Source organism: Mesoplodon mirus (genome assembly GCF_964341445.2).
Source record: "Mesoplodon mirus genome assembly, chromosome: 10".
Classification (NCBI taxonomy): Eukaryota; Metazoa; Chordata; class Mammalia; order Artiodactyla; family Ziphiidae; genus Mesoplodon; species Mesoplodon mirus.
Genome location: NC_138986.1, coordinates 76,939,192 through 76,957,333, shown reverse-complemented (window position 1 = coordinate 76,957,333; position 18,142 = coordinate 76,939,192).

The following is an 18,142-nucleotide window of genomic DNA, read 5'->3' as shown; positions in this document are numbered from 1 at the left end:
AGGCCAACTTGGTGCCTGCAGGCCAGCCAGGGTGGTCCTGGCCCCGGGCGCTCTTCCAGAAGATTTCCATTGCCCTACCTGAGATACCCCTCCTGTCCCGGCCCCCACTGCTTTTTTCCTTCCTCACCTCTGTCCGGAGAGAAATTCCAGCGGAAGGTATGGGTGACACAACCTCTTCTTTACAGGCGGCAGCCTGGCAACTCCTGCAGAAAGGCCAGCAGAACCTCACTCACACCGGGCCACCCACAAAGCTGTGGCCCCTCACTCCCTCCCAACAGCACAGCCCCGAGACTGCTGACGGGACAGAGAATATGGAGTCAGGCACAGCTTCAGGGGCTCTTGCTGCCTGGAGCGCTGTTTATATGGACCTCAACGAGGCACACCTGGGGAGGGCGGGCCGGCAGGGTAAGGCTGCCCAGGTCAGCTAATCCACAACCCTCAGTGAATCGCATTGTTGAAAATCGATCCCGCTAAGGCAGAAGAGAAGCCAAGGGAAAAAAGGACACAATGCCATTTGCAGCACCGTAGATGAGTCTAGAAGTAATCACCTGACTTGTAGTAAGTCAGAAATTGAAAGACACATATCATATCATATCACTTATAGGTGTTACCTAAAAATGGATACCAGGGCAGATATTTCCACGGAGAAGGGCAATCACAGATTCATTAAACAAACTTATGGTTCACCAATGGAAAGGTGTGAGGATTGGTTTCATTACGATATCGGGGTTAACAGACATATACAAACACAGGTGACATATATAATCACCAAAGACCTACAGAATACCAAGAGAGGACTACTCAACATTCTGTCATAACGTACATGGGAAAAGGATCCCAGGAAGAACAGACATGTGTATATGAGTAAAAGAACCACATCTTCCACACCTACAACAAGCCAAACATTGTAATCAAACTTGCTGTAATAAAAAATAAAAAATTAAATTAAAAACACGAACAAGAAGTAGTGAGACAAACGTGAGGGGCTTTCTCCTGGCACATTCCATTCTAAACTCCAATCTAGAACACAACTCCCACTGAGGCTCCCTTGCCCTAGTAACCAGATTTGGTAAGGGTGAACTGCTGCCACCTTGTGGCCGTTTCACACAACAGCAGCTTTAATCCCAACGCTAATGGTCAGTTGATATTCAAAATCATTGCAGGTCTGTAAATGACACCTGCCCTGAAAACAAATCCTGGGGTCACATATCGACCAAAATATTCAAAGGACGTCCATATTTCAAAACGACCGTTTCAAAAGGCATATTTTACGCACATTAGTGTTCTGCTTCTTTTCCTTTCTTTCCTTTTTTGTTAATAAACACGGGAATGGAAAAAGGCATCCCTCAGAATGGGCGAAAATCGTTGCAGACGAATCAATGGACAGAGGTTTAATCTCAAATATATATAAACAGCTCATGCAGCTTAATATTAAAAAAACAAGCAACCCAAAAAAAAATGGGCAGAAGATCTAAAGAGACGTTTGTTCAAAGGAGACACAGAGATGGCCAAGAAGCACATGAAAAGCTGCTCAACAGCACTAATTATTAGAGAAATGCAAATCAAAACTACAATGAGGTTTCACCTCACACCTGTTAGAATCGGCATCATCAGAAAATCTACAAACAACCAATTCTGGGGAGGGTGTGGACAAAAGGAGCCCTCTTCCACTATTGGTGGGAATGTAAATTGATACAGTCACTATGGAGAACAGTATGGAGTTTCCTTAAAAAAATTAGAAATAGAATTACCATCTGATCCAGCAATCCCACTTCTGGGCATATACCAGAGAAAACCGTATTTCAAAAAGGCACATTCACCACAATGTTCGTTGCAGCACTATTTACAATAGCCAGGTAATGGAAGCAACCTAAATGCCCACAGACAGATGAATGGATAAAGATGTGGTATACATATAAAATGAAATATTACTCGGCCATATAAAGGAATGAAACTGGGTCATTTGTAGAGACATCGATGGATCGAGAGACTGTCATACAGAGTGAAGTAAGTCAGAAAGAGGAAAACAAATATTGTATATTAATGCATATATGTGGAACCTAAAAAAATGGTACAGATGAACTGGTTTGCAGGGAAGAAATAGAGACACAGAGGTAGAGAACAAACGTATGGACACCAAGTGTGGGAAGCCATGGGGTGGTGGTGGTGGGATGAGTTGGGAGATTGGGATTGACCTGTATACATGTATATGCATAAAATACATAACTAATAATAACCTGCTGTATAAAAACATAAATAAAATTAAATTTCAAAATTTTAAAAAATAAAATTTAAAAATAAAACAGAAAAAATTCTTCCCGTCACACAGATGTATTTATAGGAATGAATTATTTCCATGCTTATATTTATAAATACATAAAAGAGGAATAAAATCTAACTTGAACCATAAAAGAAAAAAAAAGTGAACCCACGAGTTATACAGAGGAAAACCCTATCACGGCACTTGCTCCAGCGGTAAACAATTCTGAAATTGGTCAGAGGTGGGGAACCATCTCCCATACAGCCAGCAACCCACCCCCCACGCAAGGAGCGTCCTCATTGCAAAGCTGGGGGACCGTGCCGAGGCATCTGTGAGTAAACGTGAGCTGAGCCCCAGGCCAGCTGCTGCTGAACTGTTCCCACCCTTTCCAGGTAAAACACCTCAATATGTACAAGGGCTTGAAAGCCTAGAGGAAGGACCGTGGAGCCACACAAGCGACAGCACGCAGGCCAACTTGGTGCCTGCAGGCCAGCCAGGGTGTTCCTTGCCCCGGGCGCTCTTCCAGAAGCTTTCCATTGCCCTGCCTGAGATACCCCTCCTGTCCCGGCCCCCACTGCTTTTTTCCTTCCTCACCTCTGTCCGGAGAGAAATTCCAGCGAAAGGTATGGGTGACACATCCTCTTCTTTACAGGCGGCAGCCTGGCAACTCCTGCAGAAAGGCCAGCAGAACCCCACTCACACTGGGCCACCCACAAAGCTGTGGCCCCTCACACCCTCCCACCAGCACAGCCCCGAGACTGCTGACGGGGCAGAGAATATGGAGTCAGGCACAGCTTCAGGGGCTCTTGCTGCCTGGAGCGCTGTTTATATTGACCTCAACGAGGCACACCTGGGGAGGGCGGGCCGGCAGGGTAAGGCTGCCCAGGTCAGCTAATCCACAACCCTCAGGGAATCACATTGTTGAAAATGGACCCCGCTAAGGCAGAAGAGAAGCCAAGGAAAAAAGGACACAATGCCATTTGCAGCACCGTAGATGAGTCTAGAAGTAATCACGTGACTTGTAGTAAGTCAGAAAGTGAAAGACACATATCATATCACTTATAGGTGTTACCTAAAAATGGATACCAGGGCAGATATTTCCACGGAGAAGGGCAATCACAGATTGATTAAACAAACTTATGGTTCACCAATGGAAAGGTGTGAGGATTGGTTTCATTACGATATCGGGGTTAACAGACATATACAAACACAGGTGCCATATATAATCACCAAAGACCTACAGAATACCAAGAGAGGACTACTCAACATTCTGTCATAACGTACATGGGAAAAGGATGCCAGGAAGAACAGTCATCTGTATATGTGTAAAAGAACCACATCTTCCACACCTACAACAAGCCAAACACTGTAATCAAACTTGCTGTAATAAAAAATAAAAAATTAAATTAAAAACACGAACAAGAAGTAGTGAGACAAACGTGAGGGGCTTTCTCCTGGCACATTCCATTCTAAATCCCAATCTAGAACACCACTTCCACTGAGGCTCTCTTGCCCTAGTAACCAGATTTGGTAAGGGTGAACTGCTGCCACCTTGTGGCCGTTTCACACAACAGCAGCTTTAATCCCAGCAATAATGGTCAGGTGATATTCAAAATCATTGCAGGCCTGTAAATGACACCTTCCCTGAAAACAAATCCTGGGGTCACATATCGACCAAAAAATTCAAAGGACGTCCATATTTCAAAACGACCATTTCAAAAGGCATATTTTACGCACATTAGTGTTCTGCTTCTTTTCCTTTCTTTCCTTTTTTGGTAAAAAACACGGGAATGGAAAAAGGCATCCCTCAGAATGGGCGAAAATCGTTGCAGACGAATCAATGGACAGAGGTTTAATCTCCAATATATATAAACAACTCATGCAGCTTAATATTAAAAAAACAAACAACCCAATACAAAAATGGGCAGATCTAAAGAGACGTTTCTTCAAAGAAGACACAGAGATGGCCAAGACGCACATGAAAAGCTGCTCAACAGCACTAATTATTAGAGAAATGCAAATCAAAACTACAATGAGGTATCACCTCACACCTGTTAGAATCGGCATCATCAGAAAATATACAAACAACCAATTCTGGGGAGGGTGTGGACAAAAGGAGCCCTCTTCCACTATTGGTGGGAATGTAAATTGATACAGTCACTATGGAGAACAGTATGGAGTTTCCTTAAAAAAAACTAGAAATAGAATTACCATCTGATCCAGCAATCCCACTTCTGGGCATATACCCAGAGAAAACCGTAAATCAAAAAGGCACATTCACCACAATGTTCATTGCAGCACTATTTACAATAGCCAGGTAATGGAAGCAACCTAAATGCCCACAGACAGATGAATGGATAAATATGTGGTACATATATGAAATGGAATATTACTCGGCCATAAAAAGGAATGAAACTGGGTCATTTGTAGAGACATTGATGTATCGAGAGACTGTCATACAGAGTGAAGTAAGTCAGAAAGAGGAAAACAAATATTGTATATTAATGCATATATGTGGAACCTAAAAAAATGGTACAGATGAACTGGTTTGCAGGGAAGAAATAGAGACACAGAGGTAGAGAACAAACGTATGGACACCAAGTGTGGGAAGCCATGGGGTGGTGGTGGTGGGATGAGTTGGGAGATTGGGATTGACCTGTATACATGTATATGCATAAAATAAATAACTAATAATAACCTGCTGTATAAAAACATAAATAAAATTAAATTTCAAAATTTTAAAAAATAAAATTTAAAAATAAAACAGAAAAAATTCTTCCCGTCACACAGATATATTTATAGGAATGAATTACTTCCATGCTTATATTTATAAATACATAAAAGAGGAATAAAGTCTAACTTGAACCATAAAAGAAAAAAAAAGTGAACCCATGAGTTATACAGAGGAAAACCCTATCAGGGCACTTGCTCCAGTGGTAAACAATTCTGAAATTGGTCAGAGGTGGGGAACCATCTCCCATACAGCCAGCAACCCACCCCCCACGCAAGGAGCGTCCTCATTGCAAAGCTGGGGGACCGTGCCGAGGCATCTGTGAGTAAAGGTGAGCTGAGCCCCAGGCCAGCTGCTGCTGAACTGTTCCCACCCTTTCCAGGTAAAACACCTGAATATGTACAAGGGCTTGAAAGCCTAGAGGAAGGACCGTGGAGCCACACAAGCGACAGCACTCAGGCCAACATGGTGCCTGCAGGCCAGCCAGGGTGGTCCTGGCCCCGGGCGCTCTTCCAGAAGCTTTCCATTGCCCTGCCTGAGATACCCCTCCTGTCCCGGCCCCCACTGCTTTCTTCCTTCCTCACCTCTGTCCGGAGAGAAATTCCAGCGGAAGGTATGGGTGAAACGTCCTCTTCTTTACAGGCGGCAGCCTGGCAACTCCTGCAGAAAGGCCAGCAGAACCCCACTCACACCGGGCCACCCACAAAGCTGTGGCCCCTCACTCCCTCCCAACAGCACAGCCCCGAGACTGCTGACGGGGCAGAGAATATGGAGTCAGACACAGCTTCAGGGGCTATTGCTGCCTGGAGCGCTGTTTATATTGACCTCAACGAGGCACACCTGGGGAGGGCGGGCCGGCAGGGTAAGGCTGCCCAGGTCAGCTAATCCACAACCCTCAGGGAATCACATTGTTGAAAATGGACCCCGCTAAGGCAGAAGAGAAGCCAAGGAAAAAAGGACACAATGCCATTTGCAGCACCGTAGATGAGTCTAGAAGTAATCACCTGACTTGTAGTAAGTCAGAAATTGAAAGACACATATCATATCACTTATAGGTGTTACCTAAAAATGGATACCAGGGCAGATATTTCCACGGAGAAGGGCAATCACAGATTGATTAAAGAAACTTATGGTTCACCAATGGAAAGGTGTGAGGATTGGTTTCATTACGATATAGGGGTTAACAGACATATACAAACACAGGTGCCATATATAATCACCAAAGACCTACAGAATACCAAGAGAGGACTACTCAACATTCTGTCATAACGTACATGGGAAAAGGATGCCAGGAAGAACAGTCATCTGTATATGTGTAAAAGAACCACATCTTCCACACCTACAACAAGCCAAACACTGTAATCAAACTTGCTGTAATAAAAAATAAAAAATTAAATTAAAAACACGAACAAGAAGTAGTGAGACAAACGTGAGGTGCTTTCTCCTGGCACGTTACATTCTAAATTGCAATCTAGAACACCACTTCCACTGAGGCTCTCTTGCCCTAGTAACCAGATTTGGTAAGGGTGAACTGCTGCCACCTTGTGGCCGTTTCACACAACAGCAGCTTTAATCCCAGCAATAATGGTCAGTTGATATTCAAAATCATTGCAGGCCTGTAAATGACACCTTCCCTGAAAACAAATCCTGGGGTCACATATCGACCAAAAAATTCAAAGGACGTCCATATTTCAAAACGACCATATCAAAAGGCATATTTTACGCACATTAGTGTTCTGCTTCTTTTCCTTTCTTTCCTTTTTTGGTAAAAAACACGGGAATGGAAAAAGGCATCCCTCAGAATGGGCGAAAATCGTTGCAGACGAATCAATGGACAGAGGTTTAATCTCCAATATATATAAACAACTCATGCAGCTTAATATTAAAAAAACAAACAACCCAATACAAAAATGGGCAGATCTAAAGAGACGTTTCTTCAAAGAAGACACAGAGATGGCCAAGACGCACATGAAAAGCTGCTCAACAGCACTAATTATTAGAGAAATGCAAATCAAAACTACAATGAGGTATCACCTCACACCTGTTAGAATCGGCATCATCAGAAAATCTACAAACAACCAATTCTGGGGAGGGTGTGGACAAAAGGAGCCCTCTTCCACTATTGGTGGGAATGTAAATTGATACAGTCACTATGGAGAACAGTATGGAGTTTCCTTAAAAAAACTAGAAATAGAATTACCATCTGATCCAGCAATCCCACTTCTGGGCATATACCCAGAGAAAACCGTAAATCAAAAAGGCACATTCACCACAATGTTCATTGCAGCACTATTTACAATAGCCAGGTAATGGAAGCAACCTAAATGCCCACAGACAGATGAATGGATAAATATGTGGTACATATATGAAATGGAATATTACTCGGCCATAAAAAGGAATGAAACTGGGTCATTTGTAGAGACATCGATGGATCGAGAGACTGTCATACAGAGTGAAGTAAGTCAGAAAGAGGAAAACAAATATTGTATATTAATGCATATATGTGGAACCTAAAAAAATGGTACAGATGAACTGGTTTGCAGGGAAGAAATAGAGACACAGAGGTAGAGAACAAACGTATGGACACCAAGTGTGGGAAGCCATGGGGTGGTGGTGGTGGGATGAGTTGGGAGTTTGGGATTGACCTGTGTACATGTATATGCATAAAATACATAACTAATAATAACGTGCTGTATAAAAAAATATAAATAAAATTAAATTTCAAAATTTTAAAAAATAAAATTTAAAAATAAAACAGAAAAAAGTTCTTCCCGTCACACAAATGTATTTATAGGAATGAATTATTTCCATGCTTGTATCTATAAATACATAAAAGAGGAATAAAATCTAACTTGAACCATAAAAGAAAAAAAAACCTGAACCCACGAGTTATACAGAGGAAAACCCTATCAGGGCACTTGCTCCAGTGGTAAACAATTCTGAAATTGGTCAGAGGTGGGGAACCATCTCCCATACAGCCATCAACCCACCCCCCATGCAAGGAGCGTCAAAATTGCAACGCTGGGGGACTGTGCCGAGGCATCTGTGAGTAAACGTGAGATGAGCCAAAGGCCAGCTGCTGCTGAACTGTTCCCACCCTTTCCAGGTAAAACACCTGAATATGTACAAGGGCTTGAAAGCCTAGAGGAAGGGCACTGGAGCCACACCAGCGACAGCACGCAGGCCAACTTGGTGCCTGCAGGCCAGCCAGGGTGGTCCTGGCCCCGGGCGCTCTTCCAGAAGCTTTCCATTGCCCTGCCTGAGATACCCCTCCTGTCCCGGCACCCACTGCTTTTTTCCTTCCTCACCTCTGTCCGGAGAGAAATTCCAGCGGAAGGTATGGGTGACACAACCTCTTCTTTACAGGCGGCAGCCTGGCAACTCCTGCAGAAAGGCCAGCAGAACCCCACTCACACCGGGCCACCCACAAAGCTGTGGCCCCTCACTCCCTCCCAACAGCACAGCCCCGAGACTGCTGACGGGGCAGAGAATATGGAGTCAGGCACAGCTTCAGGGGCTATTGCTGCCTGGAGCGCTGTTTATATTGATCTCAAAGAGGCACACCTGGGGAGGGCGGGCCGGCAGGGTAAGGCTGCCCAGGTCAGCTAATCCACAACCCTCAGGGAATCACATTGTTGAAAATGGATCCCGCTAAGGCAGAAGAGAAGCCAAGGGAAAAAAGGACACAATGCCATTTGCAGCACCGTAGATGAGTCTAGAAGTAATCACCTGACTTGTAGTAAGTCAGAAATTGAAAGACACATATCATATCATATCACTTATAGGTGTTACCTAAAAATGGATACCAGGGCAGATATTTCCACGGAGAAGGGCAATCACAGATTCATTAAACAAACTTATGGTTCACCAATGGAAAGGAGTGAGGATTGGTTTCATTACGATATTGGGGTTAACAGACATATACAAACACAGGTGACATATATAATCACCAAAGACCTACAGAATACCAAGAGAGGACTACTCAACATTCTGTCATAACGTACATGGGAAAAGGATCCCAGGAAGAACAGACATGTGTATAAGAGTAAAAGAACCACATCTTCCACACCTACAAAAAGCCAAACATTGTAATCAAACTTGCTGTAATAAAAAATAAAAAATTAAATTAAAAACACGAACAAGAAGTAGTGAGACAAACGTGAGGGGCTTTCTCCTGGCACATTCCATTCTAAACTCCAATCTAGAACACCACTTCCACTGAGGCTCACTTGCCCTAGTAACCAGATTAGGTAAGGGTGAACTGCTGCCACCTTGTGGCCGTTTCACACAACAGCAGCTTTAATCCCAACGCTAATGGTCAGTTGATATTCAAAATCATTGCAGGTCTGTAAATGACACCTGCCCTGAAAACAAATCATGGGGTCACATATCGACCAAAAAATTCAAAGGACGTCCATATTTCAAAACGACCGTTTCAAAAGGCATATTTTACGCACATTAGTGTTCTGCTTCTTTTCCTTTCTTTCCTTTTTTGTTAATAAACACTGGAATGGAAAAAGGCATCCCTCAGAATGGGCGAAAATCGTTGCAGACGAATCAATGGACAGAGGTTTAATCTCCAATATATATAAACAGCTCATGCAGCTTAATATTAAAAAAAACAAGCAACCCAAAAAAAAATGGGCAGAAGATCTAAAGAGACGTTTCTTCAAAGGAGACACAGAGATGGCCAAGACGCACATGAAAAGCTGCTCAACAGCACTAATTATTAGAGAAATGCAAATCAAAACTACAATGAGGTATCACCTCACACCTGTTAGAATCGGCATCATCAGAAAATCTACAAACAACCAATTCTGGGGAGGGTGTGGACAAAAGGAGCCCTCTTCCACTATTGGTGGGAATGTAAATTGATACAGTCACTATGGAGAACAGTATGGAGTTTCCTTAAAAAAAATAGAAATAGAATTACCATCTGATCCAGCAATCCCACTTCTGGGCATATACCAGAGAAAACCGTATTTCAAAAAGGCACATTCACCACAATGTTCGTTGCAGCGCTATTTACAATAGCCAGGTAATGGAAGCAACCTAAATGCCCACAGACAGATGAATGGATAAAGTTGTGGTACATATATAAAATGGAATATTACTCGGCCATAAAACGGAATGAAACTGGGTCATTTGTAGAGACATCGATGGATCGAGAGACTGTCATACAGAGTGAAGTAAGTCAGAAAGAGGAAAACAAATATTGTATATTAATGCATATAGGTGGAACCTAAAAAAATGGTACAGATGAACTGGTTTGCAGGGAAGAAATAGAGACACAGAGGTAGAGAACAAACGTATGGACACCAAGTGTGGGAAGCCATGGGGTGGTGGTGGTGGGATGAGTTGGGAGATTGGGATTGACCTGTATACATGTATATGCATAAAATACATAACTAATAATAACCTGCTGTATAAAAACATAAATAAAATTAAATTTCAAAATTTTAAAAAATAAAATTTAAAAATAAAACAAAAAAATTCTTCCCGTCACACAGATGTATTTATAGGAATGAATTATTTCCATGCTTATATTTATAAATACATAAAAGAGGAATAAAATCTAACTTGAACCATAAAAGAAAAAAAAAGTGAACCCACGAGTTATACACAGGAAAACCCTATCACGGCACTTGCTCCAGCGGTAAACAATTCTGAAATTGGTCAGAGGTGGGGAACCATCTCCCATACAGCCAGCAACCCACCCCCCACGCAAGGAGCGTCCTCATTGCAAAGCTGGGGGACCGTGCCGAGGCATCTGTGAGTAAACGTGAGCTGAGCCCCAGGCCAGCTGCTGCTGAACTGTTCCCACCCTTTCCAGGTAAAACACCTGAATATGTACAAGGGCTTGAAAGCCTAGAGGAAGGACCGTGGAGCCACACAAGCGACAGCATGCAGGCCAACTTGGTGCCTGCAGGCCAGCCAGGGTGGTCCTGGCCCCGGGCGCTCTTCCAGAAGCTTTCCATTGCCCTGCCTGAGATACCCCTCCTGTCCCGGCCCCCACTGATTTTTTCCTTCCTCACCTCTGTCCGGAGAGAAATTCCAGCGGAAGGTATGGGTGACACATCCTCTACTTTACAGGCGGCAGCCTGGCAACTCCTGCAGAAAGGCCAGCAGAACCCTACTCACACCGGGCCACCCACAAAGCTGTGGCCCCTCACAACCTCCCACCAGCACAGCCCCGAGACTGCTGACGGGGCAGAGAATATGGAGTCAGGCACAGCTTCAGGGGCTCTTGCTGCCTGGAGCGCTGTTTATATTGATCTCAACGAGGCACACCTGGGGAGGGCGGGCCGGCAGGGTAAGGCTGCCCAGGTCAGCTAATCCACAACCCTCAGGGAATCACATTGTTGAAAATGGACCCCGCTAAGGCAGAAGAGAAGCCAAGGGAAAAAAGGACACAATGCCATTTGCAGCACCGTAGATGAGTCTAGAAGTAATCACGTGACTTGTAGTAAGTCAGAAAGTGAAAGACACATATCATATCACTTAGAGGTGTTACCTAAAAATGGATACCAAGGCAGATATTTCCACGGAGAAGGGCAATCACAGATTCATTAAACAAACTTATGGTTCACCAATGGACAGGTGTGAGGATGGGTTTCATTACGATATCGGGGTTAACAGACATATACAAACACAGGTGCCATATATAATCACCAAAGACCTACAGAATACCAAGAGAGGACTACTCAACATTCTGTCATAACGTACATGGGAAAAGGATGCCAGGAAGAACAGTCATTTGTATATGTGTAAAAGAACCACATCTTCGACACCTACAACAAGCCAAACACTGTAATCAAAGTTGCTGTAATAAAAAATAAAAAATTAAATTAAAAACACGAACAAGAAGTAGTGAGACAAACGAGAGGGGCTTTCTCCTGGCACATTCCATTCTAAATTCCAATCTAGAACACCACTTCCACTGAGGCTCTCTTGCCCTAGTAACCATATTTGGTAAGGGTGAACTGCTGCCACCTTGTGGCCGTTTCACACAACAGCAGCTTTAATCCCAGCAATAATGGTCAGTTGATATTCAAAATCATTGCAGGCCTGTAAATGACACCTTCCCTGAAACAAATCCTGGGGTCTCATATCGACCAAAAAATTCAAAGGACGTCCATATTTCAAAACGACCATTTCAAAAGGCATATTTTACGCACATTAGTGTTCTGCTTCTTTTCCTTTCTTTCCTTTTTTGGTAAAAAACACGGGAATGGAAAAAGGCATCCCTCAGAATGGGCGAAAATCGTTGCAGACGAATCAATGGACAGAGGTTTAATCTCCAATATATATAAACAACACATGCAGCTTAATATTAAAAAAACAAACAACCCAATACAAAAATGGGCAGATCTAAAGAGACGTTTCTTCAAAGAAGACACAGAGATGGCCAAGACGCACATGAAAAGCTGCTCAACAGCACTAATTATTAGAAAAATGCAAATCAAAACTACAATGAGGTATCACCTCACACCTGTTAGAATCGGCATCATCAGAAAATCTACAAACAACCAATTCTGGGGAGGGTGTGGACAAAAGGAGCCCTCTTCCACTATTGGTGGGAATGTAAATTGATACAGTCACTATGGAGAACAGTATGGAGTTTCCTTAAAAAAACTAGAAATAGAATTACCATCTGATCCAGCAATCCCACTTCTGGGCATATACCCAGAGAAAACCGTACATCAAAAAGGCACATTCACCACAATGTTCATTGCAGCACTATTTACAATAGCCAGGTAATGGAAGCAACCTAAATGCCCACAGACAGATGAATGGATAAAGATGTGGTACATATATGAAATGGAATATTACTCGGCCATAAAAAGGAATGAAACTGGGTCATTTGTAGAGACATCGATGTATCGAGAGACTGTCATACAGAGTGAAGTAAGTCAGAAAGAGGAAAACAAATATTGTATATTAACGCATATATGTGGAGCGTAAAAATGGTACAGATGAACTGGTTTGCAGGGAAGAAATAGAGACACAGAGGTAGAGAACAAACGTATGGACACCAAGTGTGGGAAGCCATGGGGTGGTGGTGGTGGAATGAGTTGGGAGTTTGGGATTGACCTGTATACATGTATATGCATAAAATACATAACTAGTAATAATGTGCTGTATAAAAAAAATAAATAAAAATAATTTCAAAATTTTAAAAAATAAAATTTAAAAATAAAACAGAAAAAAGTTCTTCCCGTCACACAGATGTATTTATAGAAATGAATTACTTCCATGCTTATATCTATAAATACATAAAAGAGGAATAAAATCTAACTTGAACCATAAAAGAAAAAAAAATCCTGAACCCACGAGTTATACAGAGGAAAACCTTATCAGGGCACTTTCTTCAGTGGTAAACAATTCTGAAATTGGTCAGAGGTGGGGAATCATCTCCCATACAGCCAGCAACCCACCCCCCACGCAAGGAGCGTCCTCATTGCAAAGCTGGGGGACCGTGCCGAGGCATCTGTGAGTAAAGGTGAGCTGAGCCTCAGGCCAGCTGCTGCTGAACTGTTCCCACCCTTTCCAGGTAAAACACCTGAATATGTACAAGGGCTTGAAAGCCTAGAGGAAGGACCGTGGTGCCACACCAGCGAAAGCACGCAGGCCAACTTGTTGCCTGCAGGCCAGCCAGGGTGGTCCTGGACCCGGGCGCTCTTCCGGAAGCTTTCCATTGCCCTGCCTGAGATACCGCTCCTGTCCCGGCCCCCACTGATTTTTTTCCTTCCTCACCTCTGTCCGGAGAGAAATTCCAGCGGAAGGTATGGGTGACACAACCTCTTCTTTACAGGCGGCAGCCTGGCAACTCCTGCAGAAAGGCCAGCAGAACCCCACTCACACCGGGCCACCCACAAAGCTGTGGCCCCTCACTCCCTCCCACCAGCACAGCCCCGAGACTGCTGACGGGGCAGAGAATATGGAGTCAGGCACAGCTTCAGGGGCTATTGCTGCCTGGAGCCCTGTTTATATTGACCTCAACGAGGCATACCTGGGGAGGGCGGGCCGGCAGGGTAAGGCTGCCCAGGTCAGCTAATCCACAACCCTCAGGGAATCACATTGTTGAAAATGGACCCCGCTAAGGCAGAAGAGAAGCCAAGGAAAAAAGGACACAATGCCATTTGCAGCACCGTAGATGAGTCTAGAAGTAATCACGTGACTTGTAGTAAGTCAGAAAGTGAAAGACACATATCATATCACTTATAGGTGTTACCTAAAAATGGATACCAGGGCAGATATTTCCACGGAGAAGGGCAATCACAGATGGATTAAACAAACTTATGGTTCACCAATGGAAAGGTGTGAGGATTGGTTTCATTACGATATCGGGGTTAACAGACATATACAAACACAGGTGCCATATATAATCACCAAAGACCTACAGAATACCAAGAGAGGACTACTCAACATTCTGTCATAACGTACATGGGAAAAGGATGCCAGGAAGAACAGTCATCTGTATATGTGTAAAAGAACCACATCTTCCACACCTACAACAAGCCAAACACTGTAATCAAACTTGCTGTAATAAAAAATAAAAAAATAAATTAAAAACACGAACAAGAAGTAGTGAGACAAACGTGAGGGGTTTTCTCCTGGCACGTTACATTCTAAATTGCAATCTAGAACACCACTTCCACTGAGGCTCTCTTGCCCTAGTAACCAGATTTGGTAAGGGTGAACTGCTGCCACCTTGTGGCCGTTTCACACAACAGCAGCTTTAATCCCAGCAATAATGGTCAGTTGATATTCAAAATCATTGCAGGCCTGTAAATGACACCTTCCCTGAAAACAAATCCTGGGGTCACATATCGACCAAAAAATTCAAAGGACGTCCATATTTCAAAACGACCATTTCAAAAGGCATATTTTACGCACATTAGTGTTCTGCTTCTTTTCCTTTCTTTCCTTTTTTGGTAAAAAACACGGGAATGGAAAAAGGCATCCCTCAGAATGGGCGAAAATCGTTGCAGACGAATCAATGGACAGAGTTTTAATCTCCAATATATATAAACAACTCATGCAGCTTAATATTAAAAATCAAACAACCCAATACAAAAATGGGCAGATCTAAAGAGACGTTTCTTCAAAGAAGACACAGAGATCGCCAAGACGCACATGAAAAGCTGCTCAACAGCACTAATTATTAGAGAAATGCAAATCAAAACTACAATGAGGTATCACCTCACACCTGTTAGAATCGGCATCATCAGAAAATCTACAAACAACCAATTCTGGGGAGGGTGTGGACAAAAGGAGCCCTCTTCCACTATTGGTGGGAATGTAAATTGATACAGTCACTATGGAGAACAGTATGGAGTTTCCTTAAAAAAACTAGAAATAGAATTACCATCTGATCCAGCAATCCCACTTCTGGGCATATACCCAGAGAAAACCGTACATCAAAAAGGCACATTCACCACAATGTTCATTGCAGCACTATTTACAATAGCCAGGTAATGGAAGCAACCTAAATGCCCACAGACAGATGAATGGATAAAGATGTGGTACATATATGAAATGGAATATTACTCGGCCATAAAAAGGAATGAAACTGGGTCATTTGTAGAGACATCGATGGATCGAGAGACTGTCATACAGAGTGAAGTAAGTCAGAAAGAGGAAAACAAATATTGTGTATTAATGCATATATGTGGAACCTAAAAAAATGGTACAGATGAACTGGTTTGCAGGGAAGAAATAGAGACACAGAGGTAGAGAACAAACGTATGGACACCAAGTGTGGGAAGCCATGGGGTGGTGGTGGTGGGATGAGTTGGGAGTTTGGGATTGATCTGTGTACATGTATATGCATAAAATATATAACTAATAATAACGTGCTGTATAAAAAAATATAAATAAAATTAAATTTCAAAATTTTAAAAAATAAAATTTAAAAATAAAACAGAAAAAAGTTCTTCCCGTCACACAGATGTATTTCTAGGAATGAATTATTTCCATGCTTATATCTGTAAATACATAAAAGAGGAATAAAATCTAACTTGAACCATAAAAGAAAAAAAAAATCCTGAACCCACGAGTTATACAGAGGAAAACCCTATCAGGGCACTTGCTCCAGTGGTAAACAATTCTGAAATAGGTCAGAGGTGGGGAATCATCTCCCATACAGCCAGCAACCCACCCGCCACGCAAGGAGCATCCTCATTGCAAAGGTGGGGGACCGTGCCGAGGCATCTGTGAGTAAAGGTGAGCTGAGCCCTAGGCCAGCTGCTGCTGAACTGTTCCCACCCTTTCCAGGTAAAACACCTGAATATGTACAAGGGCTTGAAAGCCTAGAGGAAGGACCGTGGAGCCACACCAGCGACAGCACGCAGGCCAACTTGGTGCCTGCAGGCCAGCCAGGGTGGTCCTGGCCCCGGGCGCTCTTCCAGAAGCTTTCCATTGCCCTGCCTGAGATACCCCTCCTGTCCCGGCACCCACTGCTTTTTTCCTTCCTCACCTCTGTCCGGAGAGAAATTCCAGCGGAAGGTATGGGTGACACAACCTCTTCTTTACAGGCGGCAGCCTGGCAACTCCTGCAGAAAGGCCAGCAGAACCCCACTCACACCGGGCCACCCACAAAGCTGTGGCCCCTCACTCCCTCCCAACAGCACAGCCCCGAGACTGCTGACGGGGCAGAGAATATGGAGTCAGGCACAGCTTCAGGGGCTATTGCTGCCTGGAGCGCTGTTTATATTGACCTCAACGAGGCACACCTGGGGAGGGCGGGCCGGCAGGGTAAGGCTGCCCAGGTCAGCTAATCCACAACCCTCAGGGAATCACATTGTTGAAAATGGACCCCGCTAAGGCAGAAGAGAAGCCAAGGGAAAAAAGGACACAATGCCATTTCCAGCACCGTAGATGAGTCTAGAAGTAATCACCTGACTTGTAGTAAGTCAGAAATTGAAAGACACATATCATATCATATCACTTATAGGTGTTACCTAAAAATGGATACCAGGGCAGATATTTCCACGGAGAAGGGCAATCACAGATTCATTAAACAAACTTATGGTTCACCAATGGAAAGGAGTGAGGATTGGTTTCATTACGATATCGGGGTTAACAGACATATACAAACACAGGTGACATATATAATCACCAAAGACCTACAGAATACCAAGAGAGGACTACTCAACATTCTGTCATAACGTACATGGGAAAAGGATCCCAGGAAGAACAGACATGTGTATAAGAGTAAAAGAACCACATCTTCCACACCTACAGCAAGCCAAACATTGTAATCAAACTTGCTGTAATAAAAAATAAAAAATTAAATTAAAAACACGAACAAGAAGTAGTGAGACAAACGTGAGGGGCTTTCTCCTGGCACATTCCATTCTAAACTCCAATCTAGAACACCACTTCCACTGAGGCTCCCTTGCCCTAGTAACCAGATTTGGTAAGGGTGAACTGCTGCCACCTTGTGGCCGTTTCACACAACAGCAGCTTTAATCCCAACGCTAATGGTCAGTTGATATTCAAAATCATTGCAGGTCTGTAAATGACACCTGCCCTGAAAACAAATCATGGGGTCACATATCGACCAAAAAATTCAAAGGACGTCCATATTTCAAAACGACCGTTTCAAAAGGCATATTTTACGCACATTAGTGTTCTGCTTCTTTTCCTTTCTTTCCTTTTTTGTTAATAAACACGGGAATGGAAAAAGGCATCCCTCAGAATGGGCGAAAATCGTTGCAGACGAATCAATGGACAGAGGTTTAATCTCCAATATATATAAACAGCTCATGCAGCTTAATATTTAAAAAAACAAGCAACCCAAAAAAAAATGGGCAGAAGATCTAAAGAGACGTTTCTTCAAAGGAGACACAGAGATGGCCAAGACGCACATGAAAAGCTGCTCAACAGCACTAATTATTAGAGAAATGCAAATCAAAACTACAATGAGGTATCACCTCACACCTGTTAGAATCGGCATCATCAGAAAATCTACAAACAACCAATTCTGGGGAGGGTGTGGACAAAAGGAGCCCTCTTCCACTATTGGTGGGAATGTAAATTGATACAGTCACTATGGAGAACAGTATGGAGTTTCCTTAAAAAAATTAGAAATAGAATTACCATCTGATCCAGCAATCCCACTTCTGGGCATATACCAGAGAAAA